Source organism: Schistocerca serialis, chromosome 1 (genome assembly GCF_023864345.2).
Source record: "Schistocerca serialis cubense isolate TAMUIC-IGC-003099 chromosome 1, iqSchSeri2.2, whole genome shotgun sequence".
NCBI classification, from domain to species: domain Eukaryota; kingdom Metazoa; phylum Arthropoda; class Insecta; order Orthoptera; family Acrididae; genus Schistocerca; species Schistocerca serialis.
The window spans coordinates 869,739,417-869,762,254 of record NC_064638.1 but is presented as its reverse complement, the minus strand read 5'-3'; the positions used below and the strand labels follow the sequence as shown (position 1 = coordinate 869,762,254).

General features: G+C 46.1%; 1 non-coding gene across 1 annotated transcript; it reads left to right on the top strand.

The window, feature by feature from the left end:
• Window positions 1-4,637: 4,637 nt before the first annotated feature.
• Window positions 4,638-4,709, top strand: Trnap-cgg (transfer RNA proline (anticodon CGG)). The gene has a single exon. It is a non-coding gene; the product is annotated as a tRNA-Pro (tRNA).
• Window positions 4,710-22,838: the final 18,129 nt, after the last annotated feature.

The following is a 22,838-nucleotide window of genomic DNA, read 5'->3' as shown; positions in this document are numbered from 1 at the left end:
TCTACCACCAATAGAAACCGAGGTGTAAGCCCCGGAAGAATGCCGTTTCATGAGCGGCGTTCTGAATCATATTAATTAGTGCATGCTGTCGTATGCACACCGATGGAGTTCTCTGCTCAGACATTCACGGTTGCAGTTCGAGGTAAATGGTGCCGGTGAACATGATGAGAATCAACATTTTTCAGGAAAACGATTTTCTCACCAACGTGTCGAGGGTCGGTCGTGAACAAGACGATTGTGAAGGTGTTGTATTACGTTGGAGGAATTAACTTGCGTCTCCCTGTGAACTGTGGTAGTTGGTAGAGGCAAGTTGGAGACTATGTCTATAAAGCTTCCTACTTTTAGCATTTATTCATAGTTGATAGCTTTACAAACTGAAATACAATTTACAGCGTGGAAACAATCTATCTCAGAAGGATGATACAGCGTTGCTAATTTCGGCTGATGTCGTGGCACTTATTTCGCAGAAGCCAACCCACGGAAGTATGACTTGGCGAAGGTAGATAAGCACGCTGTTAGTTGGGTGATCTTAACGTTGTGACCAGTCAGAGTGCCTTTATAAAAAAAAAAAGTCTTCCCAAAAATTAGTCTTAGTTTTAGACAACTTCTGAATATTTTATGCTCGAAGCACCTATCTCGATTTTCGGTTGTAAGATATGAACCTTTCTCGGTGGCGAAGATATGCGTTTCTTTACATTTTCATCATGTCCTTAAAACAGGATTAGAATATAAAGACGCTTTCTGTGGGTTCAAATTGGTCTTTATCGAGGCAGTAGAAAAGTTTCCATCTTTCATTTATCACTAATCTGAAGTGAAGAGAACGACGGAGCTTAAATGTAACATTTTGTCGATTAATACGGAATCAGTCAGTTTGACAATATACTGCAATTAAATAAGAAGACCGAAGTCTATCCGGTACGTCAACAGACACAGAAATGAAGTAATCAATAAAAGCTAATTTGTTCTCTGATCCTCGAGAAACTGATATTATACACTCTTGGAAATTGAAATAAGAACACCGTGAATTCATTGTCCCAGGAAGGGGGAACTTTATTGACACATTCCTGGGGTCAGATACATCACATGATCACACTCACAGAACCACAGGCACATAGACACAGGCAACAGAGCATGCACAATGTCGGCACTAGTACAGTGTATATCCACCTTTCGCAGCAATGCAGGCTGTTATTCTCCCATGGAGACGATCGTAGAGATGCTGGATGTAGTCCTGTGGAACGGCTTGCCATGCCATTTCCACCTGGCGCCTCAGTTGGACCAGCGTTCGTGCTGGACGTGCAGACCGCGTGAGACGACGCTTCATCCAGTCCCAAACATGCTCAATGGGGGACAGATCCGGAGATCTTGCTGGCCAGGGTAGTTGACTTACACCTTCTAGAGCACGTTGGGTGGCACGGGATACATGCGGACGTGCATTGTCCTGTTGGAACAGCAAGTTCCCTTGCCGGTCTAGGAATGGTAGAACGATGGGTTCGATGACGGTTTGGATGTACCGTGCACTATTCAGTGTCCCCTCGACGATCACCAGTGGTGTACGGCCAGTGTAGGAGATCGCTCCCCACACCATGATGCCGGGTGTTGGCCCTGTGTGCCTCGGTCGTATGCAGTCCTGATTGTGGTGCTCACCTGCACGGCGCCAAACACGCATACGACCATCATTGGCACCAAGGCAGAAGCGACTCTCATCGCTGAAGACGACACGTCTCCATTCGTCCCTCCATTCACGCCTGTCGCGACACCACTGGAGGCGGGCTGCACGATGTTGGGGCGTGTGCTGAAGACGGCCTAACGGTGTGCGGGACCGTAGCCCAACTTCATGGAGACGGTTGCGAATGGTCCTCGCCGATACCCCAGGAGCAACAGTGTCCCTAATTTGCTGGGAAGTGGCTGTGCGGTCCCCTACGGCACTGCGTAGGATCCTACGGTCTTGGCGTGCATCCGTGCGTCGCTGCGGTCTGGTCCCAGGTCGACGGGCACGTGCACCTTCCGCCGACCACTGGCGACAACATCGATGTACTGTGGAGACCTCACGCCCCACGTGTTGAGCAATTCGGCGGTACGTCCACCCGGCCTCTCGCATGCCCACTATACGCCCTCGCTCAAAGTCCGTCAACTGCACATACGGTTCACGTCCACGCTGTCGCGGCATGCTACCAGTGTTAAAGACTGCGATGGAGCTCTGTATGCCACGGCAAACTGGCTGACACTGACGGCGGCGGTGCACAAATGCTGCGCAGCTAGCGCCATTCGACGGCCAACACCGCGGTTCCTGGTGTGTCCGCTGTGCCGTGCGTGTGATCATTGCTTGTACAGCCCTCTCGCAGTGTCCGGAGCAAGTATGGTGGGTCTGACACACCGGTGTCAATGTGTTCTTTTTTCCATTTCCAGGAGTGACATAAGAAAAATATGTGTAGTGCATGCTGCTTGCTTTTTTGTGCAATTAAAATTATTAAAATTGATGCTAGTTACAAACAGCAAATGCAACTAGTGGAACCAAAATGTTTTCTATATATTTTATCAGCTCTGTGGCTTTAATACACCAAATAGAAAAATTAAATTTTCCAGCTTTCATTCATACCAATCGACTGTCATCGTTGTCGTGGAAATACAATAAATTTAATTTTGTCGAGTTCCAGCCTTTTGACGTTATACACTCAGGGCGGTATAGACCTTGTTCTGTCCGAAAACCTTTCACTTTGTGTCACTGCAGACCGGAACTTTTTTCGGTACAGTTGTGAAAATATTACTTATTATAGGACTAGGTGCAGTTTTTTCCTTCGTCATCGATAGCTGTACCCACTGTAATTATTCGTTCAAATTAAAACAGGAGGTAGATAAAATACAAAAATATTTTTCTATAAGAAACATATGGTCTCTGACGTCAACCCGTAATGTTAGGAAACTTTTTCTTTTTTTTTAGTGGTGCTGGCGTAAGATGCTGTATCGATGTCGCTGACTGAGAATGGTGCCGACGTTCAAACCTGCTTTGTGTACAGAAGGTTGGCTTTTAGTTGTCAGTGGTAACACACCGATTCATTCGCAAGCATCACCGCCTTCTGACAACAGCGGTAACTTCCTTGTAAACACATCGTTCAGTCGCAATCATTACCGCCTTGGGACAACAGCAGGGAACGTGGAACCGTCTACGTATACTGAAATGGCTTACATGCATCAGGTATACGGGTCTGTGAACGGAAATGGACGAGCTGCAGTGAGAGACAGTATCGACAGCGGTTTCCCAGCCGAGGGGTTCCACGACACCAGACATTCAACGTCTGCATCGCGTGCTATGTTGAAGAGGCACGTCCCGAACAAGTACGCATGATGCAGGTCGGAATCGAACAGTGCGAACTCTCGTCATACATGATCGGCAGCTTCAACCTTTCCATCTTCAGCGTGTGGCAGCACTAGCACCTGAAAGTTTTCCCCAGAGCCTGCAGTTCGCACAGTGGTTTTTACAACAGGCTGCCCTGCACCACCAATTTCCGACCGAGGTCCTGTATATCGACTAGGCTTTGTTTAATCGTGTAAGCTGTTTCAGTTTCCACAATTCGGGTGTTTGGGCACAACTGAATGCGCGGTATGCTCAATATCGTGCTCATCAACAGTGATTTGGTGTTAATAATGGGCCATCATTCTCGGTGATAGGTTTACTGGACCATACAGTCTACCATTCCGCCTCAATGAACGGAGGAACGGAGATACCGCATCTTCGTGGAAAATGTGTTGCGAGAACTACTGAAGGATGTACCTCTGAAAGATACACAAAGGATCTACTTCCACGACAATGGGGCGCCACCCATTTCAAGATTACTGTGACGAATCATCTGAGAGCCACCTTATGGAATCGATGTACCGGACGAGGTGGCCCTGTGTCCTTGCCACCCAGGTCACCTGACCTTACGTGTCTGGTTTTCTTCCTCTGGCAGCAAATGAAGCAACCGGTGTATGAAACCGTTGTGGGAACAGAAAAACACCTCGTCGCTAAAATTTCCGTCGCTGCTAGTACCATTGCGGACTCGCCAGCAATCTTCGAAAGGATAGTCAATGGTCCGATGATGTACTGCGTGCATACAGGCCGACGATCGGGTATTCGAGCAGTTCCCGTGGTCACCACTGCCGTAACTAGCATGCTAAACTACATTCTGTGTAAATCGTCCATAGCGTCAGAAATTGCTGTCTGGGATCATATGCCCCAGAATTAAATATATTCGTTTTGAAATTCTCTACTTCCTGTATTAATCCAAAAGTACAGTTTTGGAATACCTTGTATGTGATCGTACTCGATCTTCTGTTAGGTCTTAATACAGTCGTCTGAAGAATAGACTTACTGAGGAACAGGTGATACAGTGTAATACAGACGTGTAAGTGAAATGCTTCCTCCACAGACCATCTCCGTGTCACTGAACGACAGATCAGAATCGCCTTCTGCCACGTTGTGAATTCGCCGTCAGAGGCGTGGCCGCTCTCCCTGCAAGTCAGCGGCTTTCGCCAACGCAGCGCTGGCCTCGCGTCACGGCCGTCGCGCGAGCCGGCTCTGCCAGTCACCGTTACGTTCTAACGGCATCGAGACACACTTTCCGTAATATGTACAACTCACATAGAATCTGCTAACTGGCTCGTTGGTCTAGGGGTATGATTCTCGCTTCGGGTGCGAGAGGTCCCGGGTTCAAATCCCGGACGAGCCCGTTAATTTTATCGTTGCTAGAGAGAAAGGTAATTAGTTCTTCTAAACTTCTCGTCTGAATTCATACATTTTTTCTACCTGAATTTATCGGAAAGATTGATACATAATGCGTGTGTCTATCTGTAACTCGAAACATTTTCAAAAGAACTAAGTACACGGCAATAGATCGGAAGGGAAACTGAGATCAAGGGTTTCAAATTCCGTCGGCGGCTACCTCTTTGCAAACGTGATGGATGAAGTTAGAATAAGAAATCCGACGTGTTCTTTTAAAACGACCACGTCTTTACAAACGTAATGGATGAAGTTAGAATAAGAAATCCGATGTGTTCTTTTAAAACGACCCAGCCCGGTATTAGCATTAACTGATCCAAGTAAGCTGCGGGAAACCTAAGCCCGACTGCTCAGGGGGGTGAACTAGGCTGAGACAACTACGGCATTGCCCCAGGGGCCCTCTAGGAGGAGGGCCGTAATATAATCAAAGTTGGTTTTAGAAATCACTCGTCGTAAACATACGCGAGTATATAAAGTCAACTTTAATCAGCAGACGACACTGTGCTTAGCGCGTCTATGCTCTTGTTTACGAAAGTAGACGTACCAGGCGTAGCTAAAGAACACCGAAATCTTATTTGTAATTGAAGTTGAAATGGTTTAAATTTGTTTATATGATCAATGAAGACACTCCTTGCGCACAATATAGAAACCTGAGACTGGTAGCGACCGGTAACAAGTGAATATTAGCCCGAAATCATACACCGTCTTCCGACTTCGAAACAACTGCTCCGGTCAGCCACTGCTCCGAGTCTTCTCTCTCGATCTCATATTTTAAGGAGAAAAAAAGTACGCTTGCAAGTAATTAACAGCAGAAATCGATTCCACGTTAAAATTTTAGCCAATAATTCTCGTACTACGCAGTTATGACCTTCCGAAAGTACAGCTTTTAAACTTTCGCTCACACCTTATATTTGTCCCCACTCTGCCACACTGCAGCAGCCAAATGCCCCAGCGACGTGTACTGTGCAGAGGAGTAAGAGACTTGTGAATTACTTTGACACTATTAACATGCTTTGTCCTTTGTGTCAAAGTGCGCGATTTCTAACTTGTAGCCGGTGGCGGGGATCTCTTTGCTTTGAACATTTCTATGTTGCGAGTCACAAATGCAGTGTAATTATGCAGATCAGTTACTGTGTCATTAAAGAAGTGGCGTAGCGCTATCTAATTATAAACTTCGCTGTTGGGCGTTATTTCTTTGGATTTTGGAGCTAACGCTGTTAAAGTGAAGTTCACTTGCAGGAGATGCGCTTTTCTTCAACTTCATTGGCTTGATTAAATTGAACATCGAAAATTATTTACTTCATCTCATAACAATTCTACAGTCGCTTTGGTTTATTCATTTTTATTGGAATATCAATACGAAACTACTGAACACGTATGTGCGTAATATTGAATATTGAAATATTACGTCCCCATATTACTTACCATTTTTCGCACAGAAATATCATTTATTCTCGAACATGATTTCATAAAACTTTGAGCAGATGTGTCCATCTTCTCCCTCCTCTTCCCTGGTTCTCACCATCCCCTTCACATTACTTGGCGCTCGGGCGCTAGGCGCCTGCAGTGGAGTGAAGCGAGAGATAAACAATATGTGTGCGCTAAAGTTGAAAAGCTGCACTTTCAGAAGATCACAACTGCTTACAATCGGAATTATGGTCTAAATTTTCGTGCAGGATCGATTGCTAGAGCTGATATTTTCCAAGCGTCAAGTGTGTTTTTTCCCCCTCCGTATATGTCAAGTAGACGATGTTTCCTTGTTAGAGTGAATCGCTACAACTTCTCAGATCAGAGGATACACAATGGCGTCAAATGATAGTCACTAATAGAAACTGCTTACCACGAAACGAATGAAGAAGGAAGATTAGAGGTTAACGATCCGTCGACAGCATGGTCATTAGAGACGGAGCTCGGATTACCAAAAGATAGGGAAGGAAATCAGCCGTGCCCTTTACAATGAATTGTCCCTGCAAATTTGATGGGATCGAGTTAGGCAAATCACGGAAAACATGAATTTGGATGGCCGGACGTCCGAATGCGAGTCGTGTCCTAACCACTGCATCACCTCGCTCTATATCATCGAAATGAAACTCAGCATTAAATAGTGACGACTATAGTGTTAGCCCTTCTGCGCACACCACAATTTGATCGATAGAGCGGGCAGCGAGAAGAATCGACATATTAGCAGCTCAAATTCCAAAGTCCTTTACCAGTTCAGTGCTAAGAGGACGAGCCAAGAAAATTCTGGGCGTTGTACTGGGATTGAGCATACGAACTCCATTGCCACCAAACCTGCATCCGAACAGACCTTGAAGGTCCAACGGTACCGACCGACCGCCATGTCATTCTCAGCCCATATAGATCAGCGGATACATATATGAAGGCTCACGTGGTCAGCTCCCCGCTCTCCCGGTAGCTGACAGACCTGAGCCGCTACTTCTCAATAAAGTATTTCCTCCATTTTCCTCAGAAGGGCCGAGTGCACGCCACTTGCCAACAGCGTTCGGAAGACCCCGACGGTCACCCTACAGTGCCTAACATCGGTGATCTGACGGGGACCGACGTTACCACTGTTGCCAGGTTGCTGACTATGATTTACAAGGTGAAATAGATTTCTGCCAAAATACACTGCTTAATGTTTGAAGTTCACCCGCAATCGTCAGAAATTTTTATAAAATTGTCGAAGAATTTCTGTCAGAGCGAATACAAAGATTATTTTGCACGGAAACCTCGTAGGAGAATGTATAATTTGTATCATTCCGATTTCCCTGAAATCACAAGATTCGTTTAATTCATGCTTCTCCAACAAAAACTACCTGAGAAACACGTTGAGCCGCGCGGGATTAGCCGAGCGGTCTCGGGCGCTGCAGTCATGGCCTGGCGGCTGGTCCCGGCGAAGGTTCGAGCCCTCCCTCGGGCATGGGTGTGTGTGTTTGTCCTTAGGATAATTTGAGAAACACGTTGATAAACAGTCTGGATGACTGTTAAACCATATCACCCGGAATATAACTGCAGTGTCATACGTCTCCATATTAATTAAATATACAAGCCCGTGAGAATGTATATTACGCATCCGCAGAAAGGCGCAATCGATTTGACGCCCATGTTTTGGGTGCCACGAGATGGCGGAACTCAGATGTTTGGCGATAGCTTACCTGCTAACGGTTAACGTTGTTCCGTGCTTTTACTGCACTTCACTGTCTTCTTTAAGGTTTGGCTAACTGGGGACGGAGAAATTCATTGTTCGCCAGTTGCGTCTCAGCCTGTTGCTAATTTCTGGCGTCGACCGCTGCAGAGACCCATATGTATTGCTGAGAACTGCGCCACGTTGCAATATGTTGTTTATTCTATAAGAAGATATCGGGAAAATAATCAATGCACAGTTAAGGAAACTATCCAGTGATATTGGGTGATAGTAGGCTGCAACGACAGGGACAAATCCGCGAGGAAATGGTGCCCCTAAAAAGAAGAAAAACGAAAAATGAGGAAAAATTAAAATGGAAAGAAAAGTGGAAAAATTATTAAACTGATCAACCACGAGGAATCTTTCACTATGTTATGATAATGACAGATCACTTCGAAAATCATTCTGACCTAAAGATATGCGAATCATTTACCTCCTTTATCCTGCTCAGAAATCAGTCTCCATTAGGATAAGAACATCAATTAACTGAATATACAGAACAAACCAAAGTAGACGTGAGCAAATATTTCGGTCAAGCTTATGACTCAGCATCCGTCATAAGTAGCATATACAACGATGCGCAAAAAACTAAGTCAGAATTTAAATTTAGTCCTTACATACACTGTAGAGACCAAGAGGCTGATCAAAAAACAGCCCTGAAGTTCTAAACAGCTGAGGACATTTACAGGTCTTTTTTTTCGTCACAGCATGATAGCATGGCAGGATTCAAAAACTTGTTCCGTGATTGCTTCCAAGGTAACGCTAAGGAATTCAAATCCAATGCTGGGCTGGCAGATAAGAAACCATCTACACACTCGAGGAGTGATTCATTGACGCTCTTAACGTTCTGTCATACATAATACGTGAGAGCAAAAGCTATAACGCAGGAAGTGGAGCAACAGGTCGTAAAATCACGTCTCATTCTTTTCACATTCGATATAAACCACTACTAAGAATTCATATAACGCCTACGGTCTTGCAGTCTGAGAGTATGACTTAGAAACCCTTTCGAAACGGCGCTACCATAAATGAAGGTGGAAAATTGGGGTTTACCGTCCCGCCGACGAAGAGATCCTCGGGTAGGAGAAGAATGGGAACGGAAATAGTCGTATCCATTTCAAAGCAATTATCCCAGCATTTGCCTCGAGCGATATCGGAGGAAACTGCGAAAAATCTCACCCTGAACGTGCAGACGGGAATTTGGATCATCATCTTCTGAATGAAATTCCAGTGTCTTACCGCTGCGACATATCGCTGGATAGCTGTCAGAAATTACTAACATCAAAGAATCGTATGAGAAACTACTTGACAAAACTTCGAACATCTGTGAGACAATATGGGCCATTGAGCGTAAATTGCTCAACAAACTAATTACAGCAGTAGAGAAGCACTTCAACGAGCTCTACAAGGATGAGACGCTGATACAGTCAGTAAGCGGATTTAAAGTAACTCTTTTCTATGTAATGGTTGACAACATACATTCACAATTAAGTGCCTGGTTTCAGGGAATGACGCATGTTATAGACGCATGCATAGCAATACAATCTTCTTTCATACCTACCGTCCGTCACGAAGACATTAGAAATGAAGCACTAAAGCTTTTCTCGTGACGTTTCTCTTCTTTTTCCATCCCAGTTAATGTTAATAAAAATTTTATTTACTATACAATTATAAAAATCATTCAAATGGCTCTGAGCACTATGGGACTCAACTTCTGACGTCATCAGTCCCCTAGAACCTAGAACTGCTTAAACCTAACTAACCTAAGGACATCACATACATCCGTATCCGAGGCAGGATTCGAACGTGCGACCGTAGCGGTCTCGTGGTTCCAGACTGTAGCGCCTAGAACCGCACGGCCACTCCGGTCGGCTATACAATTATAAAATAATGTATGATGTACAAGACTTAGCAGAGCTGAGGTCGAGTTATCCTGACGTAGGCACACCCGTCCTGATGTACCTAACAAAAGCCATAGCACTTGCAAGTACTGGCCTTTTTTTTTCAATCTAAAAATACTTTTTTTTAAATATTTACGTTCTACAATGGATCAGGCATGGTTATCCTGTTTGGCAGGCCCGTCAGTAGGAGGATGGCAAGAATGGTCACAGGATTATCTGACTTGTGAGGGGGTCTAACAGAAATGTTGAAAAATCTTAACCGGCAGGGCTAGAAACAAGACGCCCTACATATCTCTACAACGTGCTTGCGAAACTCCAAGGCCTGCAAAATCCATGAATGTTAATCTCCTACGCAACTGTCCCTTAGGCATGACGCAGATGAAATTAGGCTTACACAGATGCGTAGAATACAGTAGACAGTGGTTGTGGTAGAGCGAAGCGATAATGGCAGTGTGAGAAAATAAGGGACACAATAGCAGTGGAACATAGCTGGCAACGACAGAACAGTGCTACGAAAAAAGTGAAGGAGACAGTGCCAGTAGAATGTGAAGAAAGAGGAGGAAGAAGTGGAAGTGGGCGAGAGCCAGGGATAATGAAAGACAGAGTCTATGACAATGACAACGAGGAAGAGAGAGAAAGTGACAGAGAGAAGAAGAGCAGTAGTGGGAAGGAATGAATGTGATAGTAGCAGTAGAGAGAGTGCAAGAGAAAGACAGTGACACCGAGAAGAGACTGTACTAGAAGGGCAAAAAGGAGGAGACAGTGGCTGTGAGATGAGAGACAAAGGGAGAGAGACGCAAACAGATAATAACAATGAATTGGGCTGAATGAGTGAGCGAGAATGGGCAAGCAGGAGTGGATGGGTATGAGCGACTTACACCAGTGGACTAGTGGGTATGAGCCAGTTGCACTTAGGGGAGCTAATGGGAGTTAGAGGTTGGTTGCATGTTAAAAAAGGCAGGAATATGTTGGCATGCCAAAATTTTTGGGAAATTTTTTAAAGATGCTGAGGAAGATAGACTGAGGCAACTAGTACCCCATCTTTCAGTCAGACTCTTTTAAACAGGAGCATATTTGCCTTTTTTACTCTCCGATAGGAGCATTTTTCCGCTAGTTCCATTCTTTTCCTTTCCATAGCAAGGCATGTCACTCATACGAAAAGAATTTTATGTGGTTTCCAGTAAAGTAGCGACTTCAAACCATACACTCCAAGACATATCTCTGTTAATACAATTCTCATCCTCAGGATTCTACAAGTTCTTCTTTCTAGAACTAAACTTGAATATGTCTCATAATCCATGTTTCGCGAGTGGAAACGTCGGCTGATCCGACCGAAGAAAACAATATGAATTTCACCGACCGTCGTCCGAAGTCTGTACGTTCGGACATTGAGACAGGTGTCATTCAGAGCGCGCACGTACTGGTGTACTGGTTTGAAAGAAAATCGGTCGTCTTCGACTGATATCGATCGTCGCCGGAATCCACCGATGTCGGTGCCACTGGGCCGCAGCCTAATAGTAGAGGAAAGGAGAGTGGATGTAAGCTTACTAGAAATGCGTGGTCCATCAAATGGAATCAGCTGCCAGCTTTCCAAGCAATCTGCACGAGTAATGAGAAGTAGTTTCATTTCAGAAAGGCTTTAGACCCTAGGTTCAAAAATGGTTCAAATGGTTCTGAGCACTATGGGACTCAACTGCTGTGGTCATCAGTCCCCTAGAACCTAGAACTGCTTAAACCTAACGAACCTAAGGACATCACCCACACTCATGCCCGAGGCAGGATTCGAATCTGCGACCGCAGCAGCAGCGTGGCTCCGGACTGGAGCGCCTAGAACCGCACGGCCACCGCAGCCGGCTAGACCCTAGGCCAATGAGATGGCAGGCAAATAGTAATGACGCAAGTGACGGCCCTGAAATTGTGGACGTGACGCATATTTCACTATCGCGCAATAACTACGCGTAAAAAAAGACACACCACAAAGGGATTATCCGAATGACACTGAACTCGGTAGATGTTATGTACATGTACAGACAAACAAATGGTTACAATTTCAGAAAAAATGAATGATTTATTCAAGAGAAAGAGCTTCACAAATTGAGCAATTCAGTAACACGTTGGTCCACATCTGGCCCTTACGTAAACAGTTATTCGGTTTGGCACTGATTGATAGAGTTTTTCAATATCCTCCTGAGGTATATCGTGCCAATTTCTGTTCAACTGGCGCGTTAGATCGTCAAAATTCCGAGCCGGTTGGAGGTCACTACCCATAACGCTCCAAACGTTCTCAATTGGGAAAAGATCCGGCGACCTTGCTGGCCAAGTTAGAGTTCGGCAAGCACGAAGACAAGTAGTAGAAACTCTCGCCGTGTGCGGACGGGCATTATCTTGCTGAAATGTAAGCCCAGGGTGGCTTACCATTAAGAGTAACAATATGGGGCGTGCAATATCGACGACGTACCGCTGTGCCGTTAGGATGCAGTAGATTACGATAAAATGGGTCCTAATATAAAATGAAAAAATCGCACCCCACACCATAACTCTTGTTTGTCGGGCCGTATGGCGGTGATAGTTGGGTAGGTACACCACCAGTGTCAGAGGCGTCTCCAGACACTTCTACAGCCTGAAATCTCATTGACTGGAGTACAACTGTCTTCAGTGATGAGTCTCGCTTAAAAACTGAGCCACGATGACTAGCGAAGACGTTTCTGGTGATGCCCTGGACAGCGGTGGGATATCAACCTGACTGTCGCTCACCGTACGGCCCAACAACCAGGAGTGATGGTCTTTCTTGAGTGCCATTTCTTTTCACCACAATACCGCTTTGGATGTCATCAGCAGCATCCTTAGAGCACAGCGGTACGTCGGCGTTGTTCTACGCCCCGTTTTGTTGCCCTTCGTGGGAAGCCATCCTGTGCTTACATTTCAGCAAGATAATGCCACGGCCAGAGTTTCTGCGGCTTGTCTTCGTGCCTTCCAAACCCTACCTTAGCCAACAAAGTTGCTAGATCTCTACCCAGTTGAAAAAAAAAAAAATGTTCAAATGTGTGTGAAATCTTATGGGACTTAACTGCTAAGGTCATCAGTCCCTAAGCTTACACACTACTTAATCTAAATTATCATAAGGACAAACACACACACACACATGCTCGAGGGAGGACTCGAACCTCTGCTGGGACCAACCACTCAGTCTATGACTGCAGCGCCTTAGACCGCTCCGCTAATCCCGCGCGGCCCAGTTGAAAACGTTCGGAGAATTGTGAGTATGGCCCTCCAACCAGTTCCGGGTTTTGACGATCTAACGCGTAAATTGGACAGAATTTGGCACGATATGCCTCACTAGGACACACAAGAACTGTATCAACCAATGCCAATCCGAATAACTGTTTGCATAATGGCAAGATGTGGACCAACGCGTTATTGATTTGTTCATTTTGCGAACCTCTTTCTCTTGGATAAGTCATTCAATTTTTCTGAAACTGTAATCATTTGTTTTGTCTGTACATGTACATCACATCTACCCATTTCCGTCCCATTCGGGTAGTTCCTTCATGGTGCGCCGTGTTTTTTGTCTTGAATCCGGGCCGTGCAATATGCAAAGATACAGACCTTGTTTTTGTATGTGGTGAACTGTGGGATATCGTATAAGTTTACGAGTTTCAAGAAATTTAGATATGTGACGCTGCCAAGTCTTAGGGAAAACGGTGCATATCGGGCTACGCATTGCGATTCTTGTGTCGTTTACTTCGGCAGCAGCTACTAACAGAGCTGTGCACGATATTAAATATAAGATCGTGTTATTCTACACTCCTGGAAATTGAAATAAGAACACCGTGAATTCATTGTCCCAGGAAGGGGAAACTTTATTGACACATTCCTGGGGTCAGATACATCACATGATCACACTGACAGAACCACAGGCACATAGACACAGGCAACAGAGCATGCACAATGTCGGCACTAGTACAGTGTATATCCACCTTTCGCAGCAATGCAGGCTGCTATTCTCCCATGGAGACGATCGTAGAGATGCTGGATGTAGTCCTGTGGAACGGCTTGCCATGCCATTTCCACCTGGCGCCTCAGTTGGACCAGCGTTCGTGCTGGACGTGCAGACCGCATGAGACGACGCTTCATCCAGTCCCAAACATGCTCAATGGGGGACAGATCCGGAGATCTTGCTGGCCAGGGTAGTTGACTTACACCTTCTAGAGCACGTTGGGTGGCACGGGATACATGCGGACGTGCATTGTCCTGTTGGAACAGCAAGTTCCCTTGCCGGTCTAGGAATGGTAGAACGATGGGTTCGATGACGGTTTGGATGTACCGTGCACTATTCAGTGTCCCCTCGACGATCACCAGTGGTGTACGGCCAGTGTAGGAGATCGCTCCCCACACCATGATGCCGGGTGTTGGCCCTGTGTGCCTCGGTCGTATGCAGTCCTGATTGTGGTGCTCACCTGCACGGCGCCAAACACGCATACGACCATCATTGGCACCAAGGCAGAAGCGACTCTCATCGCTGAAGACGACACGTCTCCATTCGTCCCTCCATTCACGCCTGTCGCGACACCACTGGAGGCGGGCTGCACGATGTTGGGGCGTGAGCGGAAGACGGCCTAACGGTGTGCGGGACCGTAGCCCAGCTTTATGGAGACGGTTGCGAATGGTCCTCGCCGATACCCCAGGAGCAACAGTGTCCCTAATTTGCTGGGAAGTGGCGGTGCGGTCCCCTACGGCACTGCGTAGGATACTACGGTCTTGGCGTGCATCCGTGCGTCGCTGCGGTCCGGTCCCAGGTCGACGGGCACGTGCACCTTCCGCCGACCACTGGCGACAACATCGATGTACTGTGGAGACCTCACGCCCCACGTGTTGATCAATTCGGCGGTACGTCCACCCGGCCTCCCGCATGCCCACTATACGCCCTCGCTCAAAGTCCGTCAACTGCACATACGGTTCACGTCCACGCTGTCGCGGCATGCTACCAGTGTTAAAGACTGCGATGGAGCTCCGTATGCCACGGCAAACTGGCTGACACTGACGGCGGCGGTGCACAAATGCTGCGCAGCTAGCGCCATTCGACGGCCAACACCGCGGTTCCTGGTGTGTCCGCTGTGCCGTGCGTGTGATCATTGCTTGTACAGCCCTCTCGCAGTGTCCGGAGCAAGTATGGTGGGTCTGACACACCGGTGTCAATGTGTTCTTTTTTCCATTTCCAGGAGTGTATAAGGAAATCCAAGCGTCATAAAAGAGCACAAATGTTTCCTCACAAGGGAATAGTATTTATTTAGCATCCATGAAATCGGGAAATTGGTTTATGATTTTTCAGATTTTACACAGAAAATAGAATTAAAACTACTACAATTAAGGGTCTGCAAGCAAAATTGTGCAACGAACAATAAGTTTTAAAATAAATAGTTAATAAATACAGATAACAATTGATGGAATATATACAGTGAATCGGATTGAACATTCCTTGGCACGGGGGATAGTGTGTCATATACAGAAATAATAGTACCTTCAGGGAAATTTGTTGGGCCCCTTGGTTACTCTTCATGTTATATGTTAATTACTTAAAATCGTATGGCATGAATAGCTGGAAGACCCCAAAGGACAGGTTCAGCAGACGAATTGGAAAGGTTTACCCTGCCCTTCGCGCCCCCAAGCATCTTTACGTTCGCGAAGTACGAGACTTGTGCGCGTAAGTGCAGGTGATGTAATGCGTGTGTGGAGTGTAGTGTTACGTTCGTGTCGGAGACGATGAGAAAAAGGAGAGGATGAATGTAGGCTACGTGCTGGCACACAGCCAAGCCGGCCGATGTAGCCGAGCGTTTCTAGGCGCTTCAGTCTGGAATCGCGCGGCTGCAACGGTCGCAGGTTCGAATCCTGCCTCGAGCATGGATGTGTGTGATGTCCTTAGGTTAGTTAGGTTTAAGTAGTTCTAAGTTCTAGGGGACTAATGACCTCAGATGTTAAGTCCCATAGTGCTCAGAGCCGAGCACATAGCCTGAGCACCGAGGGGACCGCCGAGTCTGACGTCCCCATCCGACGGACCGATCACCATCAACAGTGTCGCATGCCCCCACTTCATGAGAGACTAGCTAGAGGTTTGGACTCAATCCAGGGCACACATGCAAAGACTGGTGATCATTGACTTTACGCAACCGTCCCTACTGCGGTAAAGGCAAAGGAAAAATTGTCAACGGCACGCGGCGTAATGGGGCGGTCACCCCTCCAAGAACTGGCCACGCCTAACACTGCTTCACTTCCGTGATCTGACAGGAACCTGTGTATTTACGGCGTGTCCGTTGACTTCTACATTAATGACCTGGTGGACAATACTGAAAGATACCTCAGTCTTTTTGCAAACTGTGTACCATCTGGAAAAATTTGGATAAATATCCAGACAGATCTTGATAAGATTTCAGAGTGGTGGAAAGATCGACAACTTGTTTTAAGTGCACAGATACGTAAAACAGCGCACTTTGCAAGTAGCAGAAAAGTAGTATCCTATGACTATTTTGCGGAGAACCATACCTGTACGTAGGTTGTCATTAAGGCATTTTACAGCTAGCACCAACTCCAGCAAGCTCCAGCTCCCCCACCCCCTCCACCCCATCGTCCTCCCCCCCCCCCCCTCACCTCTCTTCTCTCGTGTATCCCTTCTGACTGCGTCTGGTGTATATTGCATGGCCGAATGTGTAAGTGTGACGTCTTTTTCAAACTTTTTCCGCATCGTGAAAGTGACGTGGAATCTATGAACCAGCCTAGTATTTACCTAAATTGACGTCGAAAACCGCCGAATTACCATATTCAAGCTGGCCGCTCGCGAGGCCGATTCTAACGAGGGCCGGTGACATCCCCTCTCCATCCCCCATGTCCCAGAAGCGGGCGTTTTAAGGGGGCCGGCTATCAGGAGCGTCGTGGAAATGTTGGAAAATATGAAGTGGCAGACATTTCAAGACGGACGACAACTATACCGCTATAGCCGACCTAGAAAGTTTCGAGAACCAGTATTAAGTGAGGAATCTAGAAAAATACTAAAACCCCTTGTGTATCTCTCCCGTACATACTACAAAGGCAAGATTAGGCAATTGTAGGCCACACAGAGGCATTTAAGTAATCATTCTTCCCGCGATTCATACCCGAATTGAGATGAAGTAACTCTAAAATATGGTTCTGTGCTATGTACCATTTGCCATGCTCTTCAGAGTGGTTGACAAAGTAGAGGCAGAGATGTAGGCTAGCCAGTTGCCTACTGTGAATCTGTGCAGATAGTGTCCGTGCGGCAGAAACCCACTCTCTGGGCGCTACGAAATGCGCCGTTACTCACACCGCGCGTCTGCCCGTACTGCACTTAATTGTCGCACAGACAGTCATATGTCAGACACATATAACGCTCAGCTACTGCATTTGCATTGGCGGCAGGGGAGCTCTCTCCATCGCACCAGCCATCTCCAGTACAATTTTTCGTGTGTTCGTGATGACAGGGGCAGACCTAAGGATCGCTTACCGGGTGGGATGTGGATCACAAGTTGTTACATGTTATAATCTCTCCATTCCTCCTCCTCCTCCCTCCCACCCCTCTACAATTTAACTAATTATCATTCTCACTTTTAATCTGCTATAGATGCCTACGATTACAATAACAGGAAAAATAAAAGATATAAAATGTTTTAATACGACGATCATTCGGGAAGTAAAGCACGTTTTGTTTTGAAACATGACCGCGTCCCTCCGCCACCACAACCGACCGACCACTGACCTTAAGTATTCACTCGCTTCAGTTTGGTGGCAGCTACGATCCAATATGATTGCATACTGCTTAGCTGTGAGACTTTGAAATGTCTAACAAAATTGATGATCCCGCTAAGTGTGAAGTGCGCAGTGTTATCCGCTTTTTAAATGCGCAAAAAGTCCGACCCATCGTAATTTATAGGCAGATAACTGAAGTTTACGGTAATGTATGAACGAAGAGTCAGTTCGGAAGTAGTGCGTCATATTTAATGGCGGACGGAAGAATGTTCACGACGGAGATCGCCCGGGCCGGCCCTCACTGGTGACTGACGGGCTCAAAGCAAGGACTGAAACAAAAATCCAAGAAGAGAAGTGTTTCACAGTTAGTGAACTGCACTCATTCTTTCCAGACCCTTCAACAACTGTGCTGAACGAGATTGCTAGTGCAGATCTGGGCTATAAAAAATTGTTTGCCAGGTGGGTTCCTCGAATTTTGTCAGACGAATGCAAAACCAAAAGAATGGCAGCTCCACTGACATTTCTCAATCGCTATGAAAAGGATGGTGATGAATTTTTGAATAATGTTGTCACTGTTGATAAGACTTGGCTATCCCTGAAATAAAGCGCCAGTCAATAAGAATTCCCAACGAAAGCGGAAAAAGAAAAATAAATTTTGAGTATCAGAAAGATTATGGCTGCAAAACGGTTCAAATGGCTCTGAGCACTATGGGACTTAACATCTTAGGTCATCAGTCCCCTAGAGCTTAGAACTACTTAAACCTAACTAATCTAGGGACATCACACACATCCATGCCCGAGGCAGGATTCGAACCTGCGGCCGTAGCAGCCGTGTGGTTTCGGACTGAAGTGCCTAGAACTGCTTGGCCACCGCGGCCGGCTATTATGGCTGCAGTGTTTTGGGATATTAAAGGTGTCCTGCTCATCGACTACATCAGTGGTTCCCAGCCTGAGGGTAATTACCCTCTGGGGGATAAAGTAATTTTCTGAGGGGTGAAAACGAAAGAGTTCAGTTGTGTTTCGGTCAGGAAACTAAGTTTATTTTTAAAGAGCATCATCGTTTCGTAAGACTGTAACTCACATTAATAAGTTACGAATAATTACATTTTTTCGGAATACTAACATTAATGTGTGACACAGTGACAGGAGGTTAGAGCTTGTGAAACGATTGTATGAATATCAATCTCCATTTAGCCCACCCACTAACATACACTTCATAGTTTGTACAATGTATATCTACGAGACCAAAGTTGAGACATATACATCACTTCTGCTTGAATATCTCATGCAAATGCCTTATCCGAGTTGTAGTTAGTTTCAGCAACAGACCGCAAATTACGTCGTTATTCACAGTTGTGGGTGAAGCAAGTGTCGCTAGGGGTAGCAGTGGTAGAGGGTTGGGGTTGGGTTTTTTGGGGGAAGAGACCAAACTACGAGGTCATCGGTCTCATCGGATTAGTGAAGGATGGGGAAGGAAGTCGGCCGTGCCCCTTCAAAGTAACCATCCCGGCATTTGCCTGAAGCTATTTAGGGAAATCACGGAAAACCTAAATCAGGGCGGCCGGACGCGGGATTGATCCGTCGTCCTCCCGAATGCGAGTCCAGTGTGCTAACCACTGCGCCATGTGGTATAGGGGGAGCGTGTTTTGCAACAAGTCTCGGCCCCGACTGTGGGTAGTTAGCTTTCTTCTTTGAGGAGTTGCAGGTAGACCTAGGAATGCACTGTGAAATGCTTCGTCATTCTACACTCCTGGAAATGGAAAAAAGAACACATTGACACCGGTGTGTCAGACCCACCATACTTGCTCCGGACACTGCGAGAGGGCTGTACAAGCAATGATCACACGCACGGCACAGCGGACACACCAGGAACCGCGGTGTTGGCCGTCGAATGGCGCTAGCTGCGCAGCATTTGTGCACCGCCGCCGTCAGTGTCAGCCAGTTTGCCGTGGCATACGGAGCTCCATCGCAGTCTTTAACACTGGTAGCATGCCGCGACAGCGTGGACGTGAACCGTATGTGCAGTTGACGGACTTTGAGCGAGGGCGTATAGTGGGCATGCGGGAGGCCGGGTGGACGTACCGCCGAATTGCTCAACACGTGGGGCGTGAGGTCTCCACAGTACATCGATGTTGTCGCCAGTGGTCGGCGGAAGGTGCACGTGCCCGTCGACCTGGTACCGGACCGCAGCGACGCACGGATGCACGCCACATCCGTAGGATCCTACGCAGTGCCGTAGGGGACCGCACCGCCACTTCCCAGCAAATTAGGGACACTGTTGCTCCTGGGGTATCGGCGAGGACCATTCGCAACCATGAAGCTGGGCTACGGTCCCGCACACCGTTAGGCCGTCTTCCGCTCACGCCCCAACATCGTGCAGCCCGCCTCCAGTGGTGTCGCGACAGGCGTGAATGGAGGGACGAATGGAGACGTGTCGTCTTCAGCGATGAGAGTCGCTTCTGCCTTTGTGCCAATGATGGTCGTATGCGTGTTTGGCGCCGTGCAGGTGAGCACCACAATCAGGACTGCATACGACCGAGGCACACAGGGCCAACACCCGGCATCATGGTGTGGGGAGCGATCTCCTACACTGGCTGTACACCACTGGTGATCGTCGAGGGGACACTGAATAGTGCACGGTACATCCAAACCGTCATCGAACCCATCGTTCTACCGTTCCTAGACCGGCAAGGGAACTTGCTGTTCCAACAGGACAATGCACGTCCGCATGTATCCCGTGCCACCCAACGTGCTCTAGAAGGTGTACGTCAACTACCCTGGCCAGCAAGATCTCCGGATCTGTCCCCCATTGAGCATGTTTGGGACTGGATGAAGCGTCGTCTCACGCGGTCTGCACGTCCAGCACGAACGCTTGTCCAACTGAGGCGCCAGGTGGAAATGGCATGGCAAGCCGTTCCACAGGACTACATCCAGCATCTCTACGATCGTCTCCATGGGAGAATAGCAGCCTGCATTGCTGCGAAAGGTGGATATACACTGTACTAGTGCCGACATTGTGCATGCTCTGTTGCCTGTATCTATGTGCCTGTGGTTCTGTCAGTGTGATCATGTGATGTATCTGACCCCAGGAATGTGTCAATAAAGTTTCCCCTTCCTGGGACAATGAATTCACGGTGTTCTTATTTCAATTTCCAGGAGTGTATAAAAACATGTTCTTAGGAACAATCAGTACCAATTGACTCATTAGTTCATGGCTTAATATAACACCTACAGACACCAAATATCATTTACCTTTTGTCATTTTAGAAATAAAAGTGTTCAAAGATTCTTTTTCATTCTAAAATTTTGTTAGACGCTAATGTTGATAATGGAGGAGCGACGTGGGAGTGAGGGGGGAGGAGGGGGCGGTTCTAGTTAATATCTGATGGCACTCAAGATTATGGTCTCATAAAGATTTTGGGAGCCCTGGACTGCATGCCTAGAGGTGAGACTATTTAATGTAGCGGCCTACTGTCAGACGCTTGAACGACTTCGCCGCGCCATTAAAAACAAGCGGCGCGGAATGCTAAACAGTGGAATCATTTTCCTTCACGATAATGCACATCCACGTGCAGCAGGAGGGACACGGCTCTTGCTTCAGCGGTTTCAGTGGTAAATTCTTCAACATCCATCATACAGTCCGGACTTGGCCCCTAGTTATTATCACTTATTCCACAAATTGAAAGATTTTTTGAGTGGATGAAAAACTTAAACAAGCCGTTAATCAGTGGTTCAACAACTTGGCGGAAACTGAGTGCGCAGAACACTAAACGGTACGACAAGTGGGTAACTTTGAACAGTGGCTACGTAAAAAAGCAGCTTGGATACGTTTAATTATATCAAGAAAAAAATTTCTATAGGAAAAAAAATCTTCTTTACTTTCCGATGAAGCTCGTACAGTAATTTCATAATTTGTGTACATCAGTGGTCACTACATCCCTCCACCACAACTTCCAATAAATTGTAGTTTAGAGAAATAAAATAGCAGTTCAGAGAAATACAGCATTTGAAAAGCATTCCTCCAAAAACTTCAGAATACATGTGTGATGCAATTGATTTACGAGCAATAAGAACAACTAACTTCACAACTTTGACAACATCAGAAGTTACATACAAAATGAAGTGTTCATTCACCATCGATCGCCTTAATGACACTCTCATGAAAACAGCCTGACTTATAAGTTCGTTCCTACTTCACTTCAACTTTAAAGGAATTCTATACGTTCGAAAATTATTTAGGAATTGATTGAAGAGCTTCTTGCGTGACATCTTTCACATTAAGTATATTGATTACCCTAGTCAGCTGGGATAATTCAGTATTGCTCTTTATGTGTCTACATCAAGGTGACTGTTATTCTAGACACTGATATAAAAAATTTTCTATGACGTCTTGCAGCTTTTTGCAATTTCGTACTGACAATGTTTCTATCTAAATTAACGTGCGATCAGTGAATAATACGAGAATACTGCTCCTTTAGGCTGCCGAAGAGTTCGAGTATTTATAGACACCAAAAATTCTATTGTCTCTACCCCCGTCTCCAATCATTACAACACACTGACTTCTAACGAGCAATAAATTATTGCTGAGATTGCAGCCGACAGTGTTGTATACCCGTAAAGGCTCTGGAATTATATGTGCGTTGTAATTTTTAATATTTTATGCGTGAAAATGATATCTGTATTCCGATAGAATATAAAAAATCGACTTGTAAAGTGTGTAGACCTTAATGTATGTTCCAGGATTATGCCTGTGGGTGCCAAATTCCCGCCAGTATTCGCGTAACGTAATCCTTTTAGTGTCGCACTCTTAACGCGTACCGGTACCGTTTTCCAGCTACCTGTCGATTACCTTTCCAAGTGAGTTACCATCTCTGCTACTGTCTCACACAATAATAAAACATTTGACGTAAGCGACTTACTGTACTTCCGGTCTGGCTCTGAAAGAAAGCGGCTGTATTTTGCCTGCCAGAGTGTTTCTTCTAGATGCGCGAGCGCCGATTTGGAACCAAGAAATTACATCTTATAAAACAATTTAAAAAGAAGGGCTGATGTTATTGCTTAATACAGAATTTTTCTTTTAAAATTCGTTATATTAAATTTACTTAGCATTCTTAGCCGATCTTGAAGTACGGAATTTCACATTCACATTCAGCTGCCATGAAAAGATAATTTTCATTTACATAAGTTGAGGACGGAGGTGAAACTTAGCGATTTGAAATGAGGCAGACAGACATGAGCA